At 44.9% G+C, this 12,839-nt stretch overlaps 1 protein-coding gene across 1 annotated transcript in view; it reads left to right on the forward strand.

Annotated features, from left to right (window-relative positions):
* NINL (ninein like) overlaps positions 1-12,839 on the forward strand; it is a 122,025-nt gene that overhangs the window by 10,034 nt on the left and 99,152 nt on the right. The gene's annotated exons all lie outside the window — the stretch shown is intronic.

The following is a 12,839-nucleotide window of genomic DNA, read 5'->3' on the forward strand; positions in this document are numbered from 1 at the left end:
ATGAAGCTTCTGTCAGTTGTTCCTGTTAGGAGCTTTGAGCTCAGCCATCCACTGTTGATAAAGGCGATGGTTCTGCTGACTTGCATGTTGTCTGCTTTGAGGTCGGGACAGCTGTGAAGCCCTTCCTCTGCTCCATCCGCCTGCCCTCTTCTGGGGCATACTCCGTCTCAGCGATTCCCTTCACCTCTCACGTTAGATGTCCTGTGCCCTGTGACATCCCTTTCTTGATTTGTTCCCCCTTTGGTGGCATGCATCCTTGAGGAGTTTCCCTGTAAAGATGAGATCAAATCCCAAGTGTCTGAAAACGCATTTATTCTCACAGCATTGATAGTTTAACAGCATGTAGCCAGAGGACACTCAGAATTTCAAAGGCACTGCTCTGTGGCCTAGCGGCCACTTTGTGACCCTGTTCTTTTTCTCTTCAAACTCTTAGAACTTGGTTTCTCCCCCCTCAGTGGTCCTTGATTTCCCTTGCTGTGTTTGCATCCTCTATCCTGGGCACTCTTGAACCTTTTCAAACAAAACCTTATGTTCTTCAGTCCTAGAAAAATGTCCTTACTTAATTGATAAGCCCTCTGCTCCTGTGTTTCCCACTCTGTGGACCTCCCACTCTTCAGGAATTGGACCTCCTCTCCTGACATTATACTTTGTTTTCTTTTTTCTCCCAGTTTTCCATCTCTTACTTTGTTCTACTTTTTGAAAGATTTCTTCAGCTTTACCTTTCAGTCTTACTGATTTTTTTTCCTGTCTGCCATTACGTATTTTAATTTCCAAGTTTTTTCAGTTTTAAGAAAATGTTCTTAATAGCATTTATTTTTGGTTTGAGTGGAAATTTTTTTTTTTTTTAACGTCTTTGAAGAATCCAAGAATCCACTGTATCTTCCATGTTGCTGTCTTCTGTTTATCTGGGTCTGTTTGTGCACGTGAGAGGCTTTCCTCAAATGCCCAGTGAACCTCACGTTTCACAAGTAAGACAGGAGGGATGAAAATGCTCGACTGGAAGCTCTGCAGGGATGGATGGGGCTTGTATACCCAGAGGTTCCTTTTCCGTAGGGTGCTTGGTAGGCAGTTACTTGAAAAACCCCTGGGGTCAATGTTCGAAGGTTTTTCCTCTTGGTCTGGTTTCCTAGAGAAGAGTCTCTGACTCCTGACTGAGAGTAGAGGTCTGATGTCAGCCCCTGGGAGCTGAGTGGGGAGGTGTGACACGCGTACGGTCACTTAATCTCTGGTTGTTCCTGAGCCCAGTTGTGTGTGGTGCCCCTCTGTTTTTATTCCAGAGACGCATCATGACTTCTGTTGAGTGAGGACCAGGTTGGAGGGGGCAAGGATCCAGGGATCTATTTGTATCTGCATGTTTTCTTTACCACTTTTTTTTTTTTGAGGGAGGTGGGGCGGTGCTGCGTGGCTTATGGGGTCTTAGTTCCCCGACCCAGGGATCGAACCCTGCAGTGAGCGTGCCAAGGCCTAACCACTGGACTCCCAGGGAGTTCCCTCCGTGGATATTTGGGGCACCTTTTCCCCATCACCCTTAGCTCAGCTCGCTCTCTTCTTGAGGATTGAGGTATCTGGCGGTTTCCGTGCCTGAATGTTTGAAGGGATAGCTGTGCAGCTCGTGGCTTCTCAGCGTTTCCCATTGCTGCTCTAGTCTCTGCTTTCTTGCATCTACTAAACCCTTTGCCACTTGTCCCCATGCTTTTTGGCTTCCATAATTTTGCCGTCAGCGCCTGTTTTCCCAGTTCGTGTGTGTGTGTGTGTGTGTGTGTGTGTGTGTGTGTGTGTGTGTGTTTAAATTCCTTTATGATAGTTTCCATTGGGTTTGGCATAGAAGCAGTATTAGATGCATACTCCATTCTTTCGCCTTTATTGTGGAAGCCTATCCAGTCTATGTTCAGTGTAGGTCAAGCCCCACAAAACTAGTCTGCGCCCCATAGTCACTACCCACAGTGAGAAAAGCCGCTCATTTGAGCTGGAGATATACAGCATGTCTGAAACTTAAAAAAAATTATATATGCAGCTTATTTCTTAAGATCTCTTCCCCAACTTGCTCATTCTCTGTATTTTTCTTGTATACATTTCTTCTTTGACTTTGATTGTGATGGGAGGGCTCGTTATGGTCCTGTGTTGCTAAATTTTCAACATTGCTTATACATAAGATATTTATTTTGATAGGCAACTATGTTCCTATGATCACTTCTAAGACTTAAACTCAGATTTCTTCATAATAAAACCCTTCTGAATATAATCCATTCAATTTATACTTTTATGATGAAGTTTAACAGTTAACAGGGATTCCCTGGTGGGCCAGTGGTTGGAACTCGGTGCTCTCACTGCTGGGGCCCAGGTTCCATCCCTAGTCAGGGCACTAAGATTCTACAAGCTGCAAGATGTGGCCAAAAAGAAAGGTACAGAAAAGTCACATGACCTTGGTAGGTCAAAACTGTCTTATTTTAAACCACTCTTCACATATATGACATTGACAATACAGTTATTTTCATGGATTTCCTGGAAGATGTCATGATTTTTTTTTCCTGGGCATCAGGCTGATCAATGGATAAGATCCTCAACCCAAGCTTTTAATAATTTCAAAGTTAAATTTTGTGATGGTTTATTTGTTGGTTTAATATCACCCGTATAATACTGAGTTCCTAATAATTAGAGATAATCTTTTTGTACATCTCCCAAGCTTGAAATGTGTGCTTGAAAACATAATAAAGTAAAATAATGATTGACAAAATACGCTTTGAAAATCACACATACGGTTCTTCACTGAGTGTCCAGCAGATGTCGTTGAAATAAGATTTACAGTGCTCCTCTGAAAACAGCACCGTTTGTTACCTTTAACTCCTTGGAATGCTCGAATTTTGTGGATCAGTCGGCTGACTCCTCCCTGTAGGAATGATAAACATGGAGCCACAGCAGAACAGTCAGCACCCTGGGCACACACCGCAGTGGGTGAGACAGTGTGGATGGCATGGTGTGAGAGCCTGGCCCCAGCCAGTCCCCTGCCCAGCCCGGCAGATACCTCCCCAGGCAAGTGCTGGACAGTATGCAGATCAAAGAAAACGCAGGGACCACGTTTGAAGCACCAGGTAGTCAGACATAAAAGAATTTGAGGAAACATGCGTGTAACCAGCACGCTGAGCACGGATGACTGGAATGTAATCAAAATGAAACTTTTCTGTCACCTATTGTTTTTTAACTTCCACTAAGATGCAAAACTTTCTCCCTGCCAGTGCATGGAGACTAGTGGTCAGGAGCAGAAGGTCTAGCCTACCAGATGAGTCTGCCATCTTTGGTCAAGAACAGGACCCCAGCACCCTGCCTGTCCCCTCAAGGCCTGACACTCCTGGAGCCTCCCAGTGGAGGTGAAGCCAGGCTGGCTCGTGTGCTCATCTCCTTGCAGCCAGGGGTGGGGCAGGGGACGGTGTGTGGACGGGAGGAGGTCGCATGGCTGGAGCCTGTGCCGTCATGAGTTGGCTCCACGGCCAGCAAGCCCGACAGATTCCGCACATGGCTACATTGTGGGCTTGCCCGGGCCTCTTGAGGCCCCCACTGGCTCCTGCTGCTGCCGGGCCCCTTCTCCAGCAGGCTGCCCCCCACTCCCACCCAAGTCCTGGTTCTCTGCTAGACCTCTTCACAACTGACCTTGACGAGTGAGACCCTTCTCTCCCAGGCAGTCCTGGATGAGAAGGACTCCACATGGGTCCAGATCAGCCTCTTTCCCGTGTCCTTACCCCACCATCCATAAGAGTGGAGTTACACCCCCACCCACCTCCCTCCTCTGTTCTGACTGCTGCCCCAGGACCCTGGAACTTGCATGCTTTCTGCAGCAGATATATGTCAGCCTCTCTGAATTTCCTCATTGGACCCGACTCTGTAAGTTTGAGGTCAAGGAGATAGTTCTCCCATTCTCCAGGAGACTGGGACTCACAGGCTGCAGTAACTCCACAAAGAAGCCCCATCAAGTCCCTTCCACCTCCGCCTCTACTTTCTCAACTTTTATGCTCTGAAAAGGGGGAGGAGCCTCGATAATCAGGAAACTAGTTCTTGACTGATTACCTTGAAAACTTCAGGGAGCCTCACACTCACTTTTGATGTCTGATATCTACTGACTTAGATCAGTTTCAATTTTGACATCCTGGTACATAAGAAAGAAGGAGTATAGTGCAAAATAGATGACCGCTTCCCGGGACTTCCCTGGTGGACCAGTGGTTAAGACTCCAAGCTCCCAATGCAGGAGGCCTGGGTTCGATCCCTGCTCGGGGAACTAGATCCCACGTGCTGCAACTAAAGATCCTGCATGTGGCAAAGAAGGTTCCACGTGCTAAGACCCAGTGCAGCCAAATAAATAAGAAGTTTTTTAAAAAATAAAAAAGCCTGAGTCAAAACATTTGCATAGAGAGAATTCAGTTCAACACAAAGTTGTCAGACCCCTACTGAGTGGCAGGCAACGAGCGCTGGGCAGTCAGGAGGAGCTCACAGCCTCCAAAGAAGGAAAGTGATCAGACTGGCTGAAGAAAGGGATCTGAGTAGGGAATGGTGACAGGTGCAGCTTGGACAGGTAGGAAGGATGCTCCTGGATATGAGGCTCAGGGGTGTGGAGAGCGTTGTCATCAGCATTTTAGAATAAGGAGGGGTACAGCTTGTGTGTGTGAGCTTGTGGGTTTGTGTGCATGTGTGTGATGGGGTGTGTGAGTGTGGATATGGGGGGTGTGGATAGTGGAGCAAAAGTGTGTGTAGAGGTGGATGTATGTAAAGAGTTGCATATGCAGTGTGTGTGTGCACGTGTGTGGAAGGGGTGTATATATGTGCACGCTGACGTTTGTGTGGTGGTGTGTGTGTGAATAGTGGGGAGTGAATACAGTGTTGTGTGGGTGCGTATGCATGGGTGTGTGAGGAATATGAGTGTAGTGGACTGTTCATGTGCATGTGTGAGTCGTGAGGTGAATATGGAGGGTTGTTTATGTATGTAGTGGGATTGTGTGTAAGCATGTGGTTTTTTAGGAGTGTGTATGTGAATATTATGTGTGTTGCGTACTGCAGTATATGTGTGTGAAATTGTGCATGTAGTGGAGTGCTCATTAGGGCGTGTGTGAGGGGTGGGGTGCATGCAGTGGAATCGTGTGAGTGGTGGGGTGTGTGTTGTGGAGTTTGTGAGGAGAGGGACTGCGTGTCGATGTGAGCAGTGGGTATGCATGTGCTTGGTGGGATGTCTGTTTAGTGGGATTGTGTGCAGTGGGGTGTTTTGATGGTGTGGAGTATGACTAATGCGGGGTGTGTGTGTGTGTGTGTGTGTGTGTGTGCAGTACTACTGTTAAGTGTGTGTGTGGTGACTGAATAAAAACGACGTGAGAAAGAGGTGATTCTCTGACCAGGTTTGGCTTGGCTGAGAGACAAGAGGCTGGGAATCTACTTTAAGATGTGGGCCAGGGTGCGGTTGTCCGTCTGTCAGGCATTGTCTCTGAACTCCCGCAGCTTCTTCGAGGGGCTCCCGCCCTTGACTTCTCTGAACTTCTCTGCCTGGTGGGACCAAGGAAGCCTCACTGTGCAGGTCTTACAGTTTGGGACTGAGAGGGTCTAGTTTGGGGGTTCCACTCATGAATTCCCAGGGGGGCCAGACCCCCTAAGGAGGAGCCAAGGGGTCCAGGTCGTGGGGGCACAGAGAGGGTGAGGACTGTAACAAGCCCAGTGTGGGAGGGAGTCACCAACAGGAAGGGTCCTGGTCATCGAGCCAAGCAAAACAGGCCTGAGGTGAAACCACGGGTCCAAGGACTGTGAACTCAGCACATTCCACTCTCCTGAGAGAACACTTAAAAGGGCAAATGAGTTAAAACCACAGAAAAAGAGAAAATGGATCTGTAGTGAGAGAAGAGAAGGAAGGGACCCACAGATGAGGAGAGGTGTCTGCACTGAACTGTGTCCCCCCTTCCTGGCCCAGATTTCATATGGTGAAGTCCTGACCCCTAATGTCACTATTAGGAGACAGGGTCTTTAAAGAGATGATTCAGGTTAAATGAGGTCATAAGAGTGGACCCTTAATCCACTAGGACTGGTATCTTTATAAGAAGACACACCAAGCATGCATGCCCTCAGAGGAAAGGGCACATGAGGACACCATGGGGGTGGAGGGGAGCACATCCTTCTGCAAGCTAAGGAGAGAGGCCGCAGGTCCCACCAATCCCACCAACACCTTGATCTTGGACTTCCAGCCTCTTAGAATTGTGAGACAATCAGTTCAGTTCAGTTCAGTCACTCAGTCGTGTCCGACTCTTTAGGACAGCATGGACCACAGCACACCAGGCTTCCCTGTCCATCACCAACTTCCGCAGCTTGCTCAGACTCATGTCCATCAAGTCGGTGATGCCATCCAGCCATCTCCTTCTCTGTTGTCCCCTTCTCCTCCTGCCCTCAATCTTTCTCAGCATCAGGGTCTTTTCAAATGAGTCAGTTCTTTGAATCAGGTGGCTAAAGTATTAAAGTTTTAGCTTCAGCATCAGTCCTTCCAATGAATATTCAGGACTGATTTCCTTTATGATGGACTGGTTGGATCTCCTTGCAGTCCAAGGGATTCTCGAGAGTCTTCTCCAACACCACAGTTCAAAAACATCAATTCTTCAGCGCTAAGCTTCCTTTATAGTCCAACCCTCATATCCATACATGACCACTGGAAAAACCATAGCCTTGCAGTCCAAGGGATTCTTGAGAGTCTTCTCCAACACTGCAGTTCAAAAACATCAATTCTTCAGTGCTAAGCTTTCTTTATAGTCCAACCCTCACATCCATACATAACCACTGGAAAAACCATAGCCTTGACTAGATGGACCTTTGTTGACTAAGTAATGTCTCTGCTTTTGAATATGCTATCTAGGTTGGTCATAACTTTTCTTCCAAGGAGCAAGCATCTTTTAATTTCATGGCTGCAGTCACCATCTGCAGTGATTTTGGAGCCCCCCAAAATAAAGTCTGACCCTGTTTTCACTGTTTCCCTGTCTATTTGCCATGAAATGATGGGACCGGATGCCATGATCTTAGTTTTCTGAATGTTGAGTTTTAACCCAACTTTTTCACTCTCCTCTTACCCTTTCATCAAGAGGCTCTTTAGTTCTTCTTTAGTTTCTGCCATAAGGGTGGTGTCATCTGCATATCTGAGGTTATTGATATTTCTCCCGGCAGTCTTGATTCCAGCTTCATCCAGTCTGGCATTTCGCATGATGTACTCTGCATATAAGTTAAATAAGCAGGATGACAATGTACAGCCTTGACATACTCCTTTCTAATTTTGAACCAGTCCATTGTTCCATATCCAGTTCTAACTGTTGCTTCTTGACCTGCATACAGATTTCTCAGGAGGCAGGTCAGGTGGTCTGGTATTCCCGTCTCTGAGAATTTCCCACAGTTTGTTGTGGTCCACACAGTCAAAGGCTTTAGCATAGTCAATGAAGCAGAAGTAGATGTTTTTCTGGAATTCTCTTGCTTTTTCGATGATCCAGTGGATGTTGGCAATTTGATCTCTGGTTCTCTGCCTTTTCTATGTATAGCTTGAACATCTGAGTTTTCAGTTCAGGTATTGTTGAAACCTAGCTTGGAGAACTTTGAGCATCACTTTGCTAGTATGTGAGATGAGTGCAATTGTGTGGTAGCTCAAGCATTCTTTGGCATTGTCCTTCTTTGGGATTGGAGTGAAAACTGACCTTTTCCAGTCCTGTGGCCACTGCTGACTTTTCTAAATTTGGTGGCATATTGAGTTTAGCACTTAAACAGCATCATCTTTTAGGATTTGAAACAGCTCAGCTGGAATTTCATCACCTCCACTACCTTTGCTCGTAGTGATGCCTCCAAAGGCCCACTTGACCTCACATTCCAGGATGTCTGGCTCTAGGTGAGTGATCACACCATTGTGGTTATCTGGGTCATGAAGATCTTTTTTGTATAGTTCTGTGTATTCTTGCCACCTCTTCTTAATATCTTCTGCTTCTGTTAGGTCCATACCATTTCTGTCCTTTATGTGCCCATCTTTGCATGAAATGTTCCCTTGGTATCTCTAATTTTCTTGAAGAGATTTCTAGTCTTTCCCATTGTATTGTTTTCCTCTATTTCTTTGCATTGATTATTTTGGAAGGCTTTCTTATCCCTCCTTGATATTCTTTGGAACTCTGCATTCAGATGGATATATCTTTCCTTTTATTCTGTGCCTTTTGCTGCTCTTCTTTTCTCAGCTATTTGTAAGGCCTCCTCAGTGAACCATTTTGCCTTTTTTTCATTTCTTTTTTTGGGGGGATGGTTTGTACAATGTCACGAACCTCCGTCCATAGTTCTTTAGACACTCTGTCCATCAGATCTCATCTCTTGAATCTCTTTGTCACTTCCACGGTATAATCAAGCTGAGTTAATAAGCTTCTTTAGTTCTTTCTTTAGTTCTTAGGTTTGTGACATTGCTACATACGTTATCCAGGCTCATCAAAGTGTAATGAAGCAACAATATCCACAAATGAATATGTTTTCCAAACGTGCTGAGGTCAGCACTTAGCCATGACTCCCAGTGAAAAAGAACCTGAATATGGCAGCTTTTTCCTTTAAAAGGATAAATCCTTTAAAAGGATTAAAGGATAAAGTACTCTGTTAAGTCATCTGATTGCTGTTGTTTTAAGTTGAAAACTGACTGTGAAAAATCTGTGCGTTAACACTATAAAGACAAATGCAGTATTTTGTGGCCGTTTGCCAAAGCACAGCCGTTTGAAGTTTTGCTGGACATTCTCAACTGTCTTAAAGACATTGGAATTCATAGATAGCAATTTCATGATAGGTTATCAAAGAAAAACTAGGATATCTCTTCACAGAGAAAAACTTCGCGTTTCCCCACTCAGTACTGAGACAGTCGCCAGAAACATAGTGTCAACATGAGAATCCAATAAAATAAGGAATCCCCCTCCCTCACTTACCAGGCTTTCTACTAATGTGTCTTGTGGGATGTAAAGGCGAAAATTACTATGTCTGACTGCAGAAGTTTATAATCTAGGTGGGGATCAGAATTCCTGGAAATCCTGGTTAGGCCTCTCTGCTTCCACTGCAAGGGGCACGCGTTCTGTCCTTGATTGTGGAACTAAGATCCTATTAGCTGCTTGGAGCGGCCTACATATATATAAAATACATTATATATATAGCTATAGCTATAGCTATAATCTTGATGGGACTCAAACAACAAGGACTTCGCAGTGGAACTTCAGATAGTGACGTAAATAACAGATCAGGACACCAGAATGATTGGCACAAAGCAAAAGAGGACTATTACTGGATGACTTGGACAGATAGTCCTAAGGGTGTCTTCTCCAAAGTGATCAGGCTGGAGTGCAACCTTGATGAATGGATCGACTCAAGCAGATAGAAGCCCTGCATGTCAAAAACACGAAGGCAGGAGTGCCAAGGGCACTCTCAAGAGGCAGCCAGTACATGGCTTTGCTGGAGCCAGGGCTTCATGAGACAAATGATAGAAGTTGGAAAGGTGCCCTGGGATGTCTGAACAACCCTGGGCTAGGGTTTGTGAATCGAGATTCCCCTGCCTAGTAAATGTGGAGCCATCAAAGCCTTCAGTAAAGGAATGCATGGTTATGGGATGTTTGTCATTTGTCACAGCGCGTAGATTGGAGGAGAAACATTGGGAGGTGCGGGCTTTGGGTGTAACCTGATAAGGCGCATCTTATGTTGTGAGTGGTCTTCAGAACTCTAGAGCCCTAGTTTCTCCCCCTCATACCTTAAGGTTATGCTGATCCCCACCCAACATGTCCTGAATGTTCTTTCTCTTGCATCATTGTGCATGCATGCTAGGTCACTTCAGTGGTGTCCAAATATGTGATCCTATGCACTGTAGCCCGCCAGGCTCCTCTGTCCATGGGCTTCTCGAGGTGAGAATACTGGAGTGAGTTGCCATGCCCTTCAGGGGATCTTTCCGACCCAAGGATTGAACGCCTCATCTCTTACGTCTCCTGCATTGGCAGGTCGGTTCTTTACCACTAGCACCTCCTGGGAAGCCCCTTGCATCATTAGTCTCTCCAGACATTAAGCATGCTCTAGAGACAGAGCAGAGAAGGCGATGGCACCCCACTCCAGTACTCTTGCCTTGAAAATTCCACGGACAGAGGAGCCTGGTGGGCTGCCGTCCATGGGGTCGCACAGAGTTGGACACAACTGAAGAGACTTAGCAGCAGCAGCAGAGACAGAGAGACTGGAAGTATTTCTCATAGGACAAGATTACAAACTAACCAATAGAATTTGGGGTTAGTTTTTCTTCTAAATCCAGACTGTGGGTAAGATAATATCTTTCTAAAAGAAAGCACTGGAATCTACCCCTGAGCCCAATTTCTGGTTAAATTTAAACAGTACTCAGTTTGTAAAACATTTACAGTCAATATTCCACTAGTAAGTAATGGTGAGAACAGAACACCTCATTTCTCCCTAAAGTGTTGGGTAATGTTTCAACTTCATCTTCCACCTAAGCAAGATAAGCTGGAAATGTTTCTGATTTTTTGAATACGGCCTTTAGTTAATAGTAATGTACTGATGTTAAATTCCTGGTTCTGTTAACCATGATTGTATTAGATGTTAATTTTAGGGGAACCTGGGTGAGAAGTATATGGAAACTCTCTGTACTATTTTTGCAAGTTTTCTATAAATATAATGCTAATTCAAAATAAAAAAATTTAAAATAGGAGAGCCCCATGGATGTGGAGAGTCAGCTTTTGGACAGGAATCTGCTCTCCATTCCCCATGATAGGTTGCCAGCCTCTGAAATAAAGCCAACTTTCCTTTCCACTAACCTTGCCTCTTTATTGGTTTTTGAGCAGCAAGCAGCAAGACTCCCACTTTCAGTTACAGTAAGACATACCCATTGGCATTTATTTACTTGCATATGTAAGACGTCTGATTCTTTTATTTATTTATTTTAGCTGTGTTTTGTCTTAGTTGCGGCATCTTCGTTGCAGCACTCAGGCTGTTCGAGGGCTTCTCTGCCGTTGCAGTGTGTAGGCTCAGTAGTTGCAGGCTCCACGGGCTGTGGGATCTTAAGTCCCTAACCAGGGATGGAGCCAGTGCCCCCCTGCATTGTAAGATAGATTCTTAACCACTGGATCACCAGGGAAGGCCTCCGACTAGCATTTAATTTTTAAATATCCAAGGTGGAGGATTCCTGGTCTCCCTGCCTCCTTCAGATAAGTAGCCACTGATTAGCTTATTTAAACATGATACATGCTTGTTGGGCTTCCTAGGTGGTGCGATGGTAAAGAATCTGCCCACCAATTTGGAGACAAAAGAGATTCAGGTTCAATCCCTGGGTCAGGAAAATCCCCTGTAGGAGGAAATGACAATCCACTCCAGTATTCTTGCCTGGAAAATTCCATGGACACAGGAGTCTGGCGGGATACAGTCCATGGGGTCCCAAAGAGTCAGATGTGACTTAGCACACATGCTTGTCCAGTGATTATTTTTTAAATTTCTAATTTACAGATGAGGAAACTGAGGAAGCCAAAGGTTAACAACTGAGTGGTTCACAAACAGCCAGTATATGGCACTATGATTCCCATGTTGTTATTGTTATTCAGTCACTAAGTCGTGTCCAACTCTTTGTGACCCCATGGACTGCAGCATGCCAGACTCCTCTGTCCTCCCAGAGTTTGCTCAAATTATATCCACTATATATACAGCTTTGACATACTCCTTTCCCAATTTTGAACCAGTCCACTGTTCCATGTCCAGTTCTAACTGTTGCTTTTTGAGCTGCATACAGGTTTTGCAGGAAGCAGGTCAGGTGGTCTGGTATTCCCATCTCTTTAAGAATTTCCCACAGTTTGTTGTGGTCTACACAGTCAAAGGCTTTAGCATAGTCAATGAAGCAGAAGTAGATGTTTTTCTGGAATTCTCTAGGTTTTTCCATGATCCAGCAGATGTTGGCAATTTGATCTCTGGTTCCTTTGCCTTTTCTAAATCCAGCTTGAACAGTTGAAAGTTTTCGGTTCACACACTTTTGAAGCCCAACTTGAAGGATTTTGAACATTACTTTAGCATGTGAAATAGGGCAAAGGAAAATACAATCCGTCACTGCTTCCACTTTTTTCCTTCTATTTACCATTCAGTGATGGGACTGGATGCCATGATCTTAGCTTTCAAGCCAGCTTTTTCACTCCTCTTTCACACTCATCAAGAGGCTCTTTGCTTTCTGCCATTAGAGTGGTATCATCTGCATATCTGAGGTTGTTGATATTTCTCCTGGCATTTTGCATGATGTACTTTGCATATAAGTTAAATAAGCAGGGTGACCTTAAACACCCTGGACCTACTCCTTTCCCACTTTTGAACCAGTCCATTGTTCCATGTCCAGTTCTGTTGCTTCTTGACCCACATACAAGTTTCCGAGGAGACAAGAAAGGTGGTCTAGTATTCCCATCTCTTGAAGAGTTTTCCACAGTTTGTTGTGGTCCACACAGTCAAAGGCTTTAACATAGTAATGCAGAAGTAGATTTTGGGGGGAATTATCTTGCTTTTTCCACGATCCAGCAAATGTTGGCAATTTGATCTCTGGTTCCTTTGTCTTTTCTAAACCGAGCTTGCATATTTGAAAGTTCTCAGTTCATATACTGCTGAAACTTGAAGGATTTTGAGCATAACCTTGCTAGCATATGAAATGAATGCAATTGTACATTAGTTTGAACATTCTTTAGCATTGCCCTTTTTGGAATTGGACTGAAAACTGGCCTTTTCCAGTCCTGTGGCCAGTGCTGACGTTTCCAAATTTGCTGACATATGGAGTGCAGCACTTTAACAGGATCATCTTTTAAGATTTTAAATACCTC

Source organism: Capra hircus, chromosome 13 (assembly GCF_001704415.2).
Source record: "Capra hircus breed San Clemente chromosome 13, ASM170441v1, whole genome shotgun sequence".
Taxonomy (NCBI): Eukaryota; Metazoa; Chordata; class Mammalia; order Artiodactyla; family Bovidae; genus Capra; species Capra hircus.